This window comes from Lissotriton vulgaris, chromosome 6, assembly GCF_964263255.1.
Source record: "Lissotriton vulgaris chromosome 6, aLisVul1.2, whole genome shotgun sequence".
Lineage (NCBI taxonomy): Eukaryota > Metazoa > Chordata > Amphibia > Caudata > Salamandridae > Lissotriton > Lissotriton vulgaris.
Genome location: NC_141694.1, coordinates 687,844,859 through 687,861,199, shown reverse-complemented (window position 1 = coordinate 687,861,199; position 16,341 = coordinate 687,844,859). Strand labels below are relative to the sequence as shown.

General features: G+C 39.6%; 1 protein-coding gene across 1 annotated transcript in view; it reads right to left on the bottom strand.

The window, feature by feature from the left end:
* The window catches only part of SIM1 (SIM bHLH transcription factor 1), a 231,227-nt gene that overhangs the window by 23,304 nt on the left and 191,582 nt on the right, over positions 1-16,341 (bottom strand). The window lies entirely within an intron of this gene.

Genomic DNA, 16,341 nt, shown 5'->3' with positions numbered 1-16,341 from the left:
CAAGAAAGTTTATTATTGTGTAACACTGTCAAAAAACCGTGCCACTGAAACTGATCTGGGAACTTGACAGAGAAAAGGATCTACACTGTCCCTCGAATTGGAACTAGTAGCGGAGCGTTGATCAATATAATGCAGCACCTGCTTCTAAGGCCAGCCTGACCATTGTAGGTATTACCCAAGTGAAAATCCATAGTGGATCTGTAAATCATAATTTTCAATGAGGGCTTTACAATCTGTATCCTCTTCAAAGTTGTGGAATTACTACAGGGACTCAGACGGACAACGGCGAAGCACTCAAAGAAGGGACTGAGTGTACTTTTTGTAAGTGTTTGTCTAAACCTCATTCCATGAGCTCATTTTATCCCAGAGACTTAGGCAGACAACTGATGGGATGACAGCAAAGCAGTAAAAAGAATGGACCTAGTGTACTTCTGCTAAGGGTTTAAATTTCTTTCCAAAAGCTTCTTTTATCTCTGGTCTAAAATGGCTTCAAAAAGTAGCGGGAAAGGCTGACAAATTTACACATGATCAATACTTCTAGTGGACAGCCACCAACAAATTACCAAACAATGAACTGTGTCTTGAGTATAAGGTAGGAGCAAAAAGGCAGGTTAAACATTTCTTCTGGTGTGTTTCAGTGACTCAACTAATGTGACATAAGGTGTTGCAAGGGGTAAATCCTAGAAGACAGTCATATATTCTATTACAAACCACTGCCTGGGGCACAATGCTTTTTATGAGCGAAGTTATGTGGGAGTGGTCTGCACCCACACGTAGAAAAAAGTTTTTTTAGGCAGGCTCAGAAAGAAATTACTTAGGTTAAACTAAGCAGCTCTGCTAAAAAATGTAGCCAAATTAAGTTAAGTTAGAGAGGCCATCCATTGTAGACCAAAACCAGTTCTCTTTACCAGGTCTGCATCTCTAACAATCACCAACGACAAGCCTTCGAGAATATTGCTTTGATGAGGTCACCTGGGGTTTTGAGATATTTTGTGACACAATTCATTGGATTCAACTTAACTTTTTTCTATTGGCAAAGAAGACATCTAGCATCAACCTGACTTCTCGATGCTAAACAGAATAAGCATTCACAAATTTCTTAGGGTCAGATGTACGAAGAGCTGGTTGCAAAATACTGGTCACGATTTACAATCATTATTTATGCAACCAGTGTGATATTTTGCTAAATGACCTATGTACTAATCGGTTGCGTCAAAAAATAGCAAATCGTAGTGGGTCGTAATTTGACCTAGCTCATTAATATTATTGATGTAGGTCACAAATTGTGACCCCGCTATGATTTGCAGCCATCACAGGGATGGTGGCCTCCTGGGGTCAGCAGCTCACCAAGACTATGATTTCATTTAAATAAAGTAAGTACTCTTTTTTTTAAATGTAGCGTGTTTTCCTTAAAGAATAATAGAATGTATTTACAACAAAAAACTTAATGTTTAAGTAACATCAGACCATTGGCTACTCTTGGAAAAAATGGTCAACCTTCACAAAGGGGATAGAGATTCCCTTCCCTTTGTGAATGAATTACCACTACATTTGTGTAGTAAGAAAATTTGTTTTGCATCTATTTTTGGTGGCAAAATATTAATACATCCCATTCCAAATCAGTATTTGGCAGGGATCCCCAAACACGCCCCTTCAAAATACCGCTGTAGTATTTAGTCGCAAACCTAAACTGTGATTTGGTAACATTTCATTGAATTGCAACTTGGGTTTGTTAAATAACAAAATGCTTTTTTGTAGTATCAAAAGGCTTGATTTTGCAAACTGGACCTTTTGCAAACGCAGAATGCCTTCCTACTTCTGGTCCCTAGCATCCAAACAATTGCAGAAAGAGACAGGTTGCCAGTTCTTAATAGAAGTGAAGATGGTTAGAGAGGTCCCTGATTGCAGTTGGGAGTGGTTTCAAAGTGACTACTCCATGGACTGAAGGGGATCTGCCACCAGTACACAACTTGTGATAAGCTGGCTCTAACAGAAGCTTTCTTGAGGAGGAGCAACATTTACTCAAAGAAATGCAGTGCAGACAATAAACACAAATAAAAGTAGTGTCCTTGCTTTAGCACACTCTAGACTTCAGGAAGATTTGAACTGTATGCAGTTTGGTGCTTAGAACCAAGGTATGAACGATAGAATATCCCCTATTTGTAATTCAAGGTGTTTTTAAGAGTTTAACAATAACAACTAGTTATGGACCTTTGCAATAAATACGTTGGTGTAATATTAAGGTATAGGAACATAAAAAGATGGATGGAAAGCTACATTCTCATACACCCGAGTCACACATCTGGGTTAAATCCTTTTTTTTTTGCTAATCATGCCACCCCAGTTTGTATCCAGCCATATGCAAATCAGTCTTGACCCTACTCTCCATAGTAACAGTCCAGCCTGAATTGCCAATCCAGGACCTCCATGGACTAGAAACTAGCTTCCTGGGACAGGTTTCGGTGTATCATCTCTCATCAGTCAGGCTAACTTGAATGCAGTAAGCACAGGACCGACGTCTGGACATACCCTTCCCATTTAGGGAGACGATAGCAACACAAAAAGATATTAAGGTATTCATTGCTATCACTTGTAAGAGTTGATAGGGTAGAAAAGACAATGGAGCATAAATGATAGAACTACCTATGAGCTGCTATTGTAATCTGAAAATGCTGTGAAAATTAGCAAACCACGATCCCCAGATTTTATAAGAACACTGCCCACTTACAGCAAACCCTCAACTCTTTTGTGCGTGATGTTCAGTCCATAGATAATTATTGATGATGTCAATGTCACTCTTGCTTGATTTTCATCCAGGTATTGCTTAGTTGCTCTGACAATGTTTTTTTAAAGTATTTTACACATCAGCAGTCATCGCTATTTTACTATGGTTTGGTCACACTTTCCATTGAATGTGACTCTACCTTTTGGCAACATGGACGAATCTGCATGAAATTTGGCAGTCAAATAGCTGAGGTTCATCTTGCCAAGTTTCTTGAAGGTCTGTTCAGGAAACACATTAACAGGGTGGATGAAAAAAGCTCCCACAGGAAATTCTGTTTGTGCTACATCCCAAACCATGAACTGATTTATATTAAACTTGACATGAAAGTAAAACTTTACTAAGAAAGCGTGCTTTTGTTTGTTCCGTTTAAATCCATGTAGTAGTTTTTTTAATTTAAAAAAAATGTTTTAAGTTGCCGAGCGGGCTTTAAAGAAGCTAATTCTTTGGTACAGCTACGCGGGGAAGTCTGCCCAGGGGTCAGGTGGGGGAACACCTGCGCCACCCCGGAAGGGCTTAATCCTTCCAGGGTGAGAATTCGCTTACAGCTGGTCGGTGGTGCAAGGGCCCTGCCTTTAAAAGGGGCAGCAAGCCGACGAGCAGGTCTCTTTGTTTCCTGCTCCATGTTGCAGCCTAATTGTACAACTGGGGGACTGGCTGACTCCTGCTCACTCCAGTGAAGGCACAGATCTGCTGACAGCCCCCTCCTTCTGGCCTTCAGGAACTGCATGTGCTTGTTTTTTGAACGACCTGGGAATTTTCTTGACTTTCAGTGGCAGCTCTGGAGGGCGCCGAGGGGCTCCAGTGGCAGCAGGTTACTATAGGGCAGGGGGAGGGGTCTAGGCCTGTTTTATGCAACAACAAAAAATGTAAGGAATTTATTATAAAAGGGCGGTGAGGACTAACTGGGAGCTGTAACTCAGAGGTAAGGGATTCTGTTTTTGGTATTGCAGACCTTTCAATGTCAAGGGTTCAAGTCCCAGTAGTTTTAGCAAGGTGTTGTAAGGTCATCTCTTAGGGCCCGATTCACAGAATGAACTTAAGACTAAATCCTAAACTTACTACTATTTGGTATTCACAGAATGCACTTACTACTTTCGGGATTCACAGAGTGAACTTACTACTTTCGGGATTCACAGAAGGAACTTACTACTTTCGGTATTCACAGAATAGATTTAGGACTACTAACTTTACGTCCGCACTCGGGCCGTAAATTCCGTCCCGGAGGCGGAGTTTCCGGCTTGGGGGCGGAGCTTACGGCCCGGAGGCCATTATCAAGCTAAATAGAATATATGGTAGTACTCCAGTGAGCTCTAAAAATATACATGATTTTTCTCATTTTGTGCACAGGCAAGGATTCGAAAGACAATACAAGGTAATATGTTTGGATGTTTGGAGCTCTAGAAACATTTTCAAATGAATTAATGTATTGTTACTATTGTTACTACTATTTTACAATTATTGCTGTTATTGTCAGCATTGGTATAATAAGAAATATTAGCATCTTAGCATGGATATTATAAGATGATCCAGTGCACATTCAATGTAAATCACGTATTTCATGAATTCAGTGCTAATAATGAAGAATTGTATTCATCAGTGTCTTAATTTAACATACTCATCCATCTCAATTCCAGAAATTTAACAAGTGGCTTACTCACATACAGTTTTATTTATGTAAATAAATACTTATAGAAATGTCCTGAAAAGGTTTTCCTAGTTTCCAGGAACGAGAATTTTGTCTTTGAACCTGCCTGGTAATTTGTGGATCTTTTTCGATTCTTGATTCACAAGTTACAATAGTGCCTTCAGGCAACATAAATTATTCATTAGGTTTATAAGGTAAATAAGGTAAATAAACAACTTGTATAATATAAATAATTTGACCTCAGGCTAAAATCCTAATTGATTAAAAGCTGTTAAGTGTAAAACCAACAATCCTAATAAATTTGTGCAAAGTAGTGCATAATAATGAAAATTCATTTTACTCATAGTACATAGCAGCATTGAGGTTCTTTTGCATGATTTCTATTTTTTTTCCCAGTTTTTCTGGTTTTTGCATTTTTTACATTTTTCAGCGGGTTAGAGCAGAGAAACCAGAACGGTAGCATCGGAGCCCCGATGCTATTTCGTTGTTTCTGTATCACATTCTCAGGTATAAAGTGCATAGTGCTTTCAGTAAATAGAGATATTGATCATATGTCGGTATGAATACCAAATAAATATCAGGTAGCAATCAAAATATATGTATACTATAGTATTGATTAACACTTCACGGATATTTTAATTGATCCGAGATGGATTTAAAGGAACTGTTACATGCTCATATCATCATATATCATAGTTACACAATAAATAATTGATAAATAAGCCATAGAATAAAAACCTTAAAAATGGTTAAATACAGGCTAAAAATAATTACTGTTGTAATTAACTCATATAAGAACTGCATAAAATGTTGTTCCATTATGAACTACAAACTATAAGCTATAAATATATACATATAATTTATGTTTAAACCCCATTTTAAAAGACATATATTTCCAGAATTCCTATTAATTGTTATGTACCTGACCAATATGTGACCCCTATAGAATTGCAGATAATTTATTACTACTATTTACTTGTTAGAATGTTTAAAGACAAATAAATAAATCCTCTGTAATGTTGAGACCGGACGGCTGTTTTTTATTTAGTTCTAATATATATCGGGTCTCGAGGCGGCGCAATTTCTCCTCTCTATTTCCGCCTCTTCTGCTCGCAGGGACACAGTCAATGACAAAATACTTGAGCTCTCTACTTTTAGAGTCATGGTTGGCTTTAAAATGTCTTGCAACCGGATATGTATTGTCTTGATTATGTATTGCTCTAAGGTGTTGTAAGATTATTTTGTGGACAAGGAGCTTAGTGCTCCCCATATAGAGCAAAGTGCACGGGCAAGACAATACATAAACTGCATACTCAGTTTTGCATGTGAGTAGCCTGTTAATTTTATGTTCCTTTAAGTCAAAAGGTGATAAGTAAGTAGTTCTATTCTCACTTTGTAAACAGGCTTTACACGATTTACAGTTGAGAAAGCCTGTGTGGGTTTGTAACCAGCTTGATGATTCAATGACTTCTGGACTAGTTTTTACGAGCTCATCTTTCATCGATTGTCCTCTGCTATAGGTTATCGAGGGTCTTTTAGGTAGTCCTGCACCTATTATTGGATCACTTAGGATTATGGGCCAATTCTTGTTAATGATATATTCAATTTTCTTGTGTTGTGTACTGTATTGGACAATGATTCTAAACTCCTTATTGGTTTCTATATTGTCAGTATATATATATATATATATATATATATATATATATATATATATATATATATATATATATATATATATATATATATATATATATATATATATATATATATCTCCCTTTATAAGGGCATTTAGCCAGTTCTCTTTATCCACTGGTTTGTTCACGTCATTCAAATTCTGCACACAGCCCAGATTAATGAATAAATCCACTTCAGCCATTGGCTAACGACACGGTGAGTGATGGCATCATGTTCTTTCGCAAAGCGCACACGTGCCCACAAAATAGTTCCCTTCAATGCCAAGGACTTCTATAGCAAGGTTTACTTACGGAGACAAAAAAATGCTTTTAGTTTTTTTTTTTATATTGGTGAGGGTATAGCAGCTCGCCAGCATAAGTTCAAAAAAAACATTACATATTGAAAAAAAGAGCATTGGGGGGAAAAAGGCTGGCAGCTAGCGCCAGAACTACCAGCTTTGTCACTGCTTGTTAATCGTGTCGTTTTTGCCTGCGGGTCTCTGCTACAGTTGCTGGAATCCGCTGTACGCTAGTCGAGCTAAGAATGCTTGGTTATGCCCATCACCCTGATTTGTTATGCTGGGCTGAGCAGCAGTGGCATTAATAATGTAGAAACTCTGTCGAAATGAATGCAGACATCATGTTGGATTCCTCATGGATTCCTCTGTCATTGCGCTTTCGATTTCCTCGCGCTGTTACCAAACAATTACCGCCATTGTGTTCTCCTTATTGCCAATTACCAGCGAGAAGTTGTCACGCTAATAATCGTCGCAGCGTGAGCACGGCTCGTGCTCCAAAGAACAAGTGAAAGGACAGATAATGAATAGAGTGGAGCTACATGAAACAGCCCTTTCCAGCGCCCGCCCCGTCTGCAAGTTAAAAACCCCTAATGAACAGACGCCATCTTAATTTCCTTGTAAACGGAGGCAAACTATTGATCTTTTTTTCGTTCGCGGCGAAGAAAAAAGAATAGCAGGCGGCAATATGTTATGGTTCAGACTAGTCATTAGTAGCTGTCCTACAACTAAGCCATATGGTATTCTGAATGGGCCCAAAGAGGTGATCGCCTAACCATCCGGACCCGGCATCTGGCAGCAGGCCAAGGTTATTCTTGCAGACGGAGAGGGCCACCACGGAACAGATGTTGAAGACAATAAGCCTTATGATTGCCTATATTTATTACACACTGTGTATGTATTTATATTTACCGTATGCCTGGGTACGTCTGCATTTGCATGTCGTAATCTGTATTTGTAAACTTCTAAATAGTTTGCAAACCTGGACAAATCTGTAAAACTTGATTGTTTGTTTATTTGATGGTGGTTGGTAGTAAAAGGTGTGTCCCTAATGGTTTTCTAGATTTCAATAAATGTATTTCTGCTATAAGCGAGGTTGGTAAGGGTTGTGCGATTGAGAACTGTCTACTTCCTACTGTTTTCTACTGAGTTTAATTGAGTTCCGTGTTGTGCCCCGCTGTTCATATTTGTGTGTGCAGTGTAGTCCATCTTGACAAGTTTACAGGCTAGGAGACTCACAGGCTCAGGTTTTATCACCCATCACTCCTTTGGTGTCTTCGTGAGCCAGTTCGGAAGTGGAAATGGTCTCAGGCACTGCAAAAAGTAGAAATTGCTAGACAATTCTGTGATTTGGGCCCATGTAATGCTGAGGAATTTAATTCTACATGCAGACAAAATCTGTTTGGAAAAGCAGGTGCCGGTTGTCTGTGTCCGTGTGTGTGTGTGTATGTATATGTATATGTATATGTATATATCTATATATATATATCTATATATATATCTACATATATATATATATATATATATATATATATATATATATATATATATATATATATATATATATATATATATATATATATATACATATATATATATATATATATATATATATATTCTCTCCACCACCGCTGGTCAAGGGAGGAGCCGGCACGGGCGGTCCCGTTGCAGCCACCAGCTGGCTGAATCAATTCACTTCAAGAAACACCAAGGTATTGATGAAAAACGGGACACCCAGAGCTGCAGTGTTCAAAGTGCCGAATAAAACTTTGAACACTGCAGCTCTGGGTGTCCCGTTTTTCATCAATACCTTGGTGTTTCTTGAAGTGAATATATATATATATATATATATATATATATATATATATATATATATATATATATATATATATATATATATATATATATATAAATATATCGTGCTTTCACCCCTATTCTAAAATAAACTTGAGCTTCTATCGTTAAGATTGCGGCAGCTAATACTGGATAACCTTATCCAAGGCTGCAACTGGCATGCTAAAAAAAAAAAAACAATGACAAGACCATTAGCTGCTCACAGGGCAGAGCAAAGTCACTGTCAGTTAAATGGTTGATTTAAGTGGCTGTCCTCTTAATTATTGCATAAATGATCCACAGTATGTGACTAACAGTACCAAAGGGAAAACGACTTATTATGCTGTGAGCGGAGGAGGAACCCATTAGAACTATTGTTGGAAAAGAACCAGCACTCGCATGTTTGACAGTTAGGCAGGATCTGAAAGATAAATGTTTGAATATGAAGAACAGTCTGGCAAGCTATAAAACTCAAAGAAGAATAGACTAGATTAAAATAGCTATTAACATAGGGTGAAGAATACTTGCAAACTGTCTCACTTCCTTTTTAATTTGATACAAGAAGTGATAATGTAACCTTCCCAAAGCTCTTACCTACTGCACAGTACCAGACGCTTCCCAATACAGTCCTGTTGTTTTCAAGAGAGACATCCCTTCCTGAATCCAGAAGTGCTCAGCTGCCCGCAGGGGTTAGATTTGTGCCTTATAATAATCACCCCAATACATTAAATAGCATAAATAAGCTATAGTGCTCTCTGGAACCAGGGCTACAATTCTGAACTCAGGCCTAGTCTTCTCAAGTTACATATTTTTTAACTCAAATCTGCTCTTCTGGAAACCACACCCACTATTCAGGGGATATATATTCCTTATAATACATAGTTATACCAACACTATTGCTTGAAGCCCCACATTAAATCCTTGGTTTTTGGTTGCTTTTACTTACCAAGATCTTCTCAGTGCTGTACTAAATGTGGAATCTGTACTGTGGAAATAGCCACACCGATAAGCATCTTGTAATTTTTTGGAAATACATATTATTAAGCCTTATAATGTAAACCAGTTCAAAGATATGTTTTCACTTTGTCATGGTTGCGTACTATGCAGATATATTTCTAAATACATTTATTTAATCTCTGCAGCAATATGAATACATTTTTTACCTTAGACAGCTAATGGCTGTGGCGTATTGAGATAGAGTTTTTATAAGCAACATATTATCACAGTTGAGCACCTTTATGTAACCTTTTTCTAAGTTTAAGTATCCACTTAGAATTAGGGCCAATTGTATTATAAGGCGAGGGCGAGTGTAAGGGTGAACACGAGGGTTAGTTTTACATTTAGGCATAGAGAGGTCGTTCAGGCAACAGAGGTAAAGACACAGTTAGATGTGTGGGATCAATGCAGTCCTTTTGTAGGCAGAATTGATGTAATGTTGCAGAAAGTGTTAATGTAGGTTGATGTAGTAGTTAAGGCTCCGTAAGCATTTAGTGGGTGTGGTGATATACATCCCCAGGATTGCCTTTTTGAAGTTTTTTGGCCAGGACCACCCTCAATCGAGGCTAGCACCTCTGAAGTGAAACTTGTCAGAATTACAGGCCTGGTTACGATGCTGGTCGGACTGCATACTGCAGCCCTTTCAGATGTGGTCGGTCCGCCAAAAGTCTCGTAAGAAGCGGTCGGTGCGACCGCCGGATTAGGATGCATCCAGCCTGTACTCCGACCAACCGCTGACCGGCTGCCGACTCCGACAGCCTTCCTACGGCCACCGAGTTGACGATCGGAGAGGAACAGCAGCCATAGGGTAGTACAGGGAGATCCAAACGTCGTCCAGATTATGATGTGGGTTTCCGACGACCCGATATTGGCGGTCCAATCGTCTGCCTCATGTCATTAGAAAAAAAGGAAAAGGTCTGAATACTCAGCTAATTCCTCTTCTCCTTAGTGGATTTCGGGGTGGATCCTTTCCTCCAGGTATCCCTTACACCTCAGCAGCTACACCCCAGAGTGGACGGTACTGCGGGCAGTGGAATCCAGGTAAGTCCTCATGTGGCACGTATCTCCATTGACTAGACTGTACACATAGCGCCACACTCCAGCAATGGGGTACATGGTGCACAAGGCATGTCCCAACATGTATCATGCCTGTGTGTGTACAACTGCACATGTTTCCAGTGCATTTGTACACACTTGCAGCAACATGTCTGGGGAGTGGGGCCCGCTGACAATGAGACCGCTGCAGCAGCAGCGGCTACATCATAATATGGCGGGCGGAGCTTTCCCAGCCTCTGAGGTTGGGATTGGGCCACGGCGGTCAGACGGGCAGTCAGACCTGCATCATTATCAGCCCCTAGGTTAGGGCTACTCTGCAGAATCACGTCCTGCCATTCTGAAATCAGAACTGCTCCTTTAAAGACATGCTTGATGCCCAAAACCAAGCCTATAACTCTAAAGTAAGAATTCCTGTCTGCAGGCCAACATACGCTGTTAAAATAGTATGGCTCTTTGAACCCATAGCTACTTTTCTGAAGATAGACCTACCTATTGGAAGCCAGGCATGGCCTTCTGGAAGCCAGCTAAATGCCTTCTCAGCTTCTTGCGTGACATTAAAGATCATAACTGTTAATTTGATGTTCACTCCCCTCAAAGGTAAGTTTTAGCATCCTCTAAATCATGGATACACACATTACTGCTTAAATCCGAACCAAAACAGTACAAGAGGTGGACATATCTGTTAATTGTAATATGAGTGCACTAACTGTAGTCTTTACCTTGTTTGTTGAATTTGTTTTTAAAAACTGAGTAGTGACCACAGACACCATGTGCTTCCTCAATATAATTTATTCACAAATTACAATTTCAACTAGACAGTGTAACACGTTTTTGACGCACCCATGCTCATATGTGAGAAGCCACTAAGACATCAGATGAAACTGAACAAACTGTCGTCATGTGAGAGAAATCACTGGTCATGAAATGGGCAGAGACAACTCCCACCGGTCAGATTCCAGTAGATAATGGTGTGAAATACAAAACGCAACATTCAAAGACTATGATCATGCCCTATTTCATTTAAAAGTAACATCACAAAATGAACGCTTTCATATTGTAATCACCAGCAAGGGTTTAATGTTACCATCTTTTAGACAATTAAGGTTTTTATGAATACTTCTGTCTTGTAGGCATCCTTAATGCATGCTTAATGCATGCTTGAATATGGCGAGAACAAAACCATCTTTTGAAACTTCCATTTTGAATGCATGAAAAGGACACCATGCGAGCAGTACCACAACACTGTTGGGTTAGAAAAGTTTGGCTTTCAAATACAAATTGAGGGAGGGTGCTGGGGGGGGGGGGGGCAATACAAATAATGCTCATAATGCACAGACCTGCAGAGATGTACTCTGCTTTGAAAATGTCCTTCTGCAGCTTGGTCAAATTTATCAATTGGTGAAGTGAAGATCAGCAAGTAGTCTCAAAATATTTCTAAAAACAGGACCTATAAGTAAACCCATCACAGAGGACACTGCAGCTTTTATAATGACTATTTTGTACTAAGTTACCTCCTGTCGGCATATGTGTTGTAATAGGAAGTCTAGTAGACAAGGTGTAAATTATAGAAGATAAGTTCAGGATGAAACGCTACCCCACATTCTATTTGTATGTTCGGCCTACACATCCCCACGAAGCAGATGGTTAAAACTGATGTCATAACATGGGTACCAGGTCATGTGCAACTGCCTTAAGAATATTGAAGAACAGCAGTCAAGAGTGTATTGTGATAGCCATAGCAAAATTCTTAAGCTGGATATGGCGAATTCGGTCACATTCATTAAAAGTAATAGCCGCTATCTAACAGTACCAATCCATGATTGCATGATGTTGAATCATTCTCCTGTATGTAGCAGTTTTTATGGGCTATCTTTAAGTAGACGCACAAATGTAATGAAATCTGATTAATTGATATTGGTGGCAGACTAGAATCCCAAGTAGACATATCTTTTGTAATTAATTTTATCTTTTTATAATGATCGCTTTAACATGGTGTTATCATTTGTTACTACTAATCCCTATGATGTATTTTATCTGCTTATATTTGAGATCCTGTTTTTTATTCAAAGATTATTTACTGTATTATTGTAAATATTTTATGTGTTTTTTATGATCAGTATGATTGAAATAAAGACGGAAAATAATTAATAAAGAAGATAAGTTATTGGTCTTAGTTGCAGATTAGCATATTCATGCTATGTTCTTCTCTGAGGGCCAGATGTAGGTAATCCCAGATTACCGATTCTTAAATACCGAATCATACCGATTCGGTATTTAAGAACAGGCAAATCGGATATAGGTAATTTTACCGACAAAAAATACCGAATCGGTAAGTTTATGTAATTACTGAATCGGTATTTACCGATTCAGTAATTACCATTCATTCCTATGGACCTGGAGGCCCATAGGAATGAATGTCAATTACCGAATCTGTAAATACTGATTCGGTAATTGGGGGAAACATTGAAGGGTGGCAGAGTGTCACTTTGACACCCTGTTGCACCCCTCAATTGTGTATGGGTGCACATGTTGCAGACATACATGCCCTAAGGGCATGTATGTCTGCAACATGGCACTGAAGCAATTTGCATAAAATTGCTTTTTTTTTTTTTCTTTATTTACCACCAACTTCTAGTTGGTGGTAAATAACGAATCCCAAAAAGGGGAAAGCACTCATTTGAGTGCTCCCTACATTGCTAATTCGGCAATTTACCGATTCGGTATTTTAAGGAATCTGTAATTTACCGATTCCTTAAAATACCAAATCGGTAAATTACCGAATTAGCAATTTGGGCACCTACAACTCAGTAGCCTAATTCCGGTCGGTAACTGCCGAAATTGGGTCATTTCGTCCGTTACCGACTGGAATTATGCTTCCTACATCTGGCCCTGAGTCCTTAGGATAGCCCCGCCAGGAGCAGCCTCCCTGCTGCTCAGCCCATACTCCAACTGACACTCTCCACCTCACAGGAACTCAAGCATTCCACTGCAGCTCCACCACTCCAACATTCCACACCGCACATTTACATTGATTGAACAGCAAGGACCAGAGCACCAGGGAAGATGTATAGTAAAGAACACAAGATAGAACACATCTTCCCCCTTTACAGAACACATACAAATATATGAATGCAAGATGGAATAAAACATTTACATGAGGGAACATGCATAAAGAAACTACACTAGATGCAACAAGTTGTCAATGTCAGTAATGGGATCCGTTCCATAAGGTTTTACTCACTAGTTATAAAGCTGTGGATTGCTATAATTTATCCAGCAAAGACAGATAAAATTATGCGGCAAGGATGACTAAATTATACAGCAAATAATACAACTGTAAGGCATTCATATTTCACTATTTTGTCATTTTAACTTATCCTAATACTGTCTTGGCAAAAGCTTGACCTCGTTAGTACCAATTTAACACTTGAAACCAGCAATCAGAAACTTAAACTGAACTAGTTAGCCTTTGTCGTCACAGCCGGCAGGGGGAGGAGTGGTTGGTGCACTTAAGTGGGCATGACGGTTTGGCCGGCTGTCTTGGGCCGGCCTAACAGTCCTGCACACTTAGCATGTTCTCCACCGGGCTGCATTGCACAGTCTGCATGGAGAACATTTATAGGCTCCCAGTTCCTGTCTGAACGCCGAAAAACAGCACTCAGACTAATCATGACGCTGCTGTCATGCTGGTGAGTGTTATTTTTTTTCCCTTTCACCTCCCCTTTCTGCCCTGCCCCCCTCATTTCATACCAGCCACCACTGAATATGTGTCCACATGGGGCACGCTGTGTAGGCCCCATTGTGATACATGGGATACACTCATTGTGGGACGACCGCTTTGGCAGCCCAACATGTGCTTTATGGATATATAAGTGTTGAGTTTGTCTCCCAAACTTAAATAATCATTACATCCCCCCCACCCGTGAAGAGGTGTGGCGCAGCGGCCAGGGTGCCTGACTCTGGACCACAGGGTGCATGGTTCGCTCCCTGGCTCCAGAGGCAGGTTAGCCCAGCACCATGTGACTCTGGGCAATAGCTTGCTTAATCTTCCCGATGGCCCTCAGCGCCGGGACACCTCTCCGGCGGTAGCTTAACAAATGCTGCCATTTACATAAGTGTTGAGTTTGTCCCCCAAACTTAAATAATCATTACATCCCCCCACCCGTGTCTGCGTTCAAGGACCCCTGCTTCAAGATTCAGTCCTTTGACTGTAAAGATGTGCTTAAGTATTAATTTGTAACTCTGCCTCAGGGGCTACTGTACCGTGGGCTTTCAAGGCACACAAAGCACTACATAATGTATGTGTGGCTTACAATTTCACCTGTGCAATGGAAGTACACCCATAAATAAGTTGATACCATGAACTCAGTATTAATACCTTCTTTGCATGAAAATGTAAATGAGTGAAAAATTCCATTAAAAAAGAAAAAGGAGTGAATATTTCAATACAACCTGCTGAGTCTCACTGGCTTACTGGTTTGGACGAACTTCAAATCAATGTATTTATATTCAGACTGCCGTCCATTTGTTTCGCACCGTTTACACTATTCACTCAAGCACTTTTCTCATGTTGCACTGTGTCTTTAGCACTATTGTTAAATTATTGAACATATGTCTACTGTGTATACACCTGGATAAAATTCAAAGATTGTGAGTCAATGTTGTTGTTACTTGCTGTTAACTTGGCTATCTACTGCTTTGATTGATTGTAGTCACAAGTAATTCATACCGATACACTGATAATACCATATATATTAGATTAACTTAAAAAAATGTCTGAATGATTTCCTGAGGACTAATGCTCAGATATTTCTCCCACTGCAAAAGAAGCATTTGAAAAACTCTCCCTAATAATAAAAGGTACACAAAAGAACAAATTTCCCTGAAATATACCCACAGCCCTTGATAGAAAGGGGTGTTTTGATCTCCTGACAGATAATATGCTATATAAAATATAACTAAGAGGAGTAAAAGAGGAGTTTACAGGCACAAATCACATTACCATAGCTCATGCAATGGAAAGAGTGAGCAACTGTACAAAAGACTTTTAATAAGCTTGCTGGAATCACTGATTGAAAAAACGTTAATTGTACCGCCCACGTAGGAACCTTGCATTTTACAACAGGCGTTCTTTCTCAATATGCTTTCAAGTAATGAGCATTTTTTTAAAATCTTGGTATGAGAAAAAGGCATATGAATATGAACTCGCCTAAAGAGTAACTTCATCATCAGAAGAACGTGAGCATGCCTCTTAGTAAAGAAAATAATTTACTCACAGGTGTCGACCAGTTACTTTTCGATCTAGCTGGTACTGAGACAATATTTTTCTGTTAGAACAAGTAAGAGGCCAGTTGGCAGGCCTCGGTTCATGGGATGTCAGGGACCTTCAACGCCGAGGACCATTACTTGCTGCTCAACCCCTTTACTTCCCATATATGAATAAAGAGTTGAGAAGTAGTTAAACCTCTGTAAATAGGATACTCAACAAATCATAAAAGGAGGCATTTTTTGAGGGTGGGTGGCCTAAATTCAAGCACACCAAATCACCAAAATTCCAGAGGTAGAAAAAGTGGCATCAAACATTCTGACTCTGATGCTATCTCCGGGTTCATCCTTGCACCCTTAACCCCTTCCATGCTGATGACGGAACGGTTCCGTCATCAGCGTCGGTTGAGCTGTGCTGATGACGGAACCGTTCCGTCATGACTCCGCCCGCGCAAGGCGGAGTCAGCACAGGCGGGGAATACGCCCCGCACGCAAGAGGTTAAATATCTCTTATTTACACTTGAGGTATTAGGTGAGTGTAAACTAACAAAACCAAGAGCAGCGATGGGAGTGAAAAAGACAAGTCAAGGCTAGGAAATGCTAACTCTGTCTACCTGCAATTTGAACTCTGTATCTAAATAATGAAGCACATAAAAAAAGAGTACTTGCTCCAAGTGACCTAAGTTAACTAAAGCTTTGATCAGCACTTGAACCTTTGAAAATATGATGCATACTTCATTCGGAGAGAGGGTGAACTAGACGCAGTTTTGTTGATTCCATCACCACTGCTAA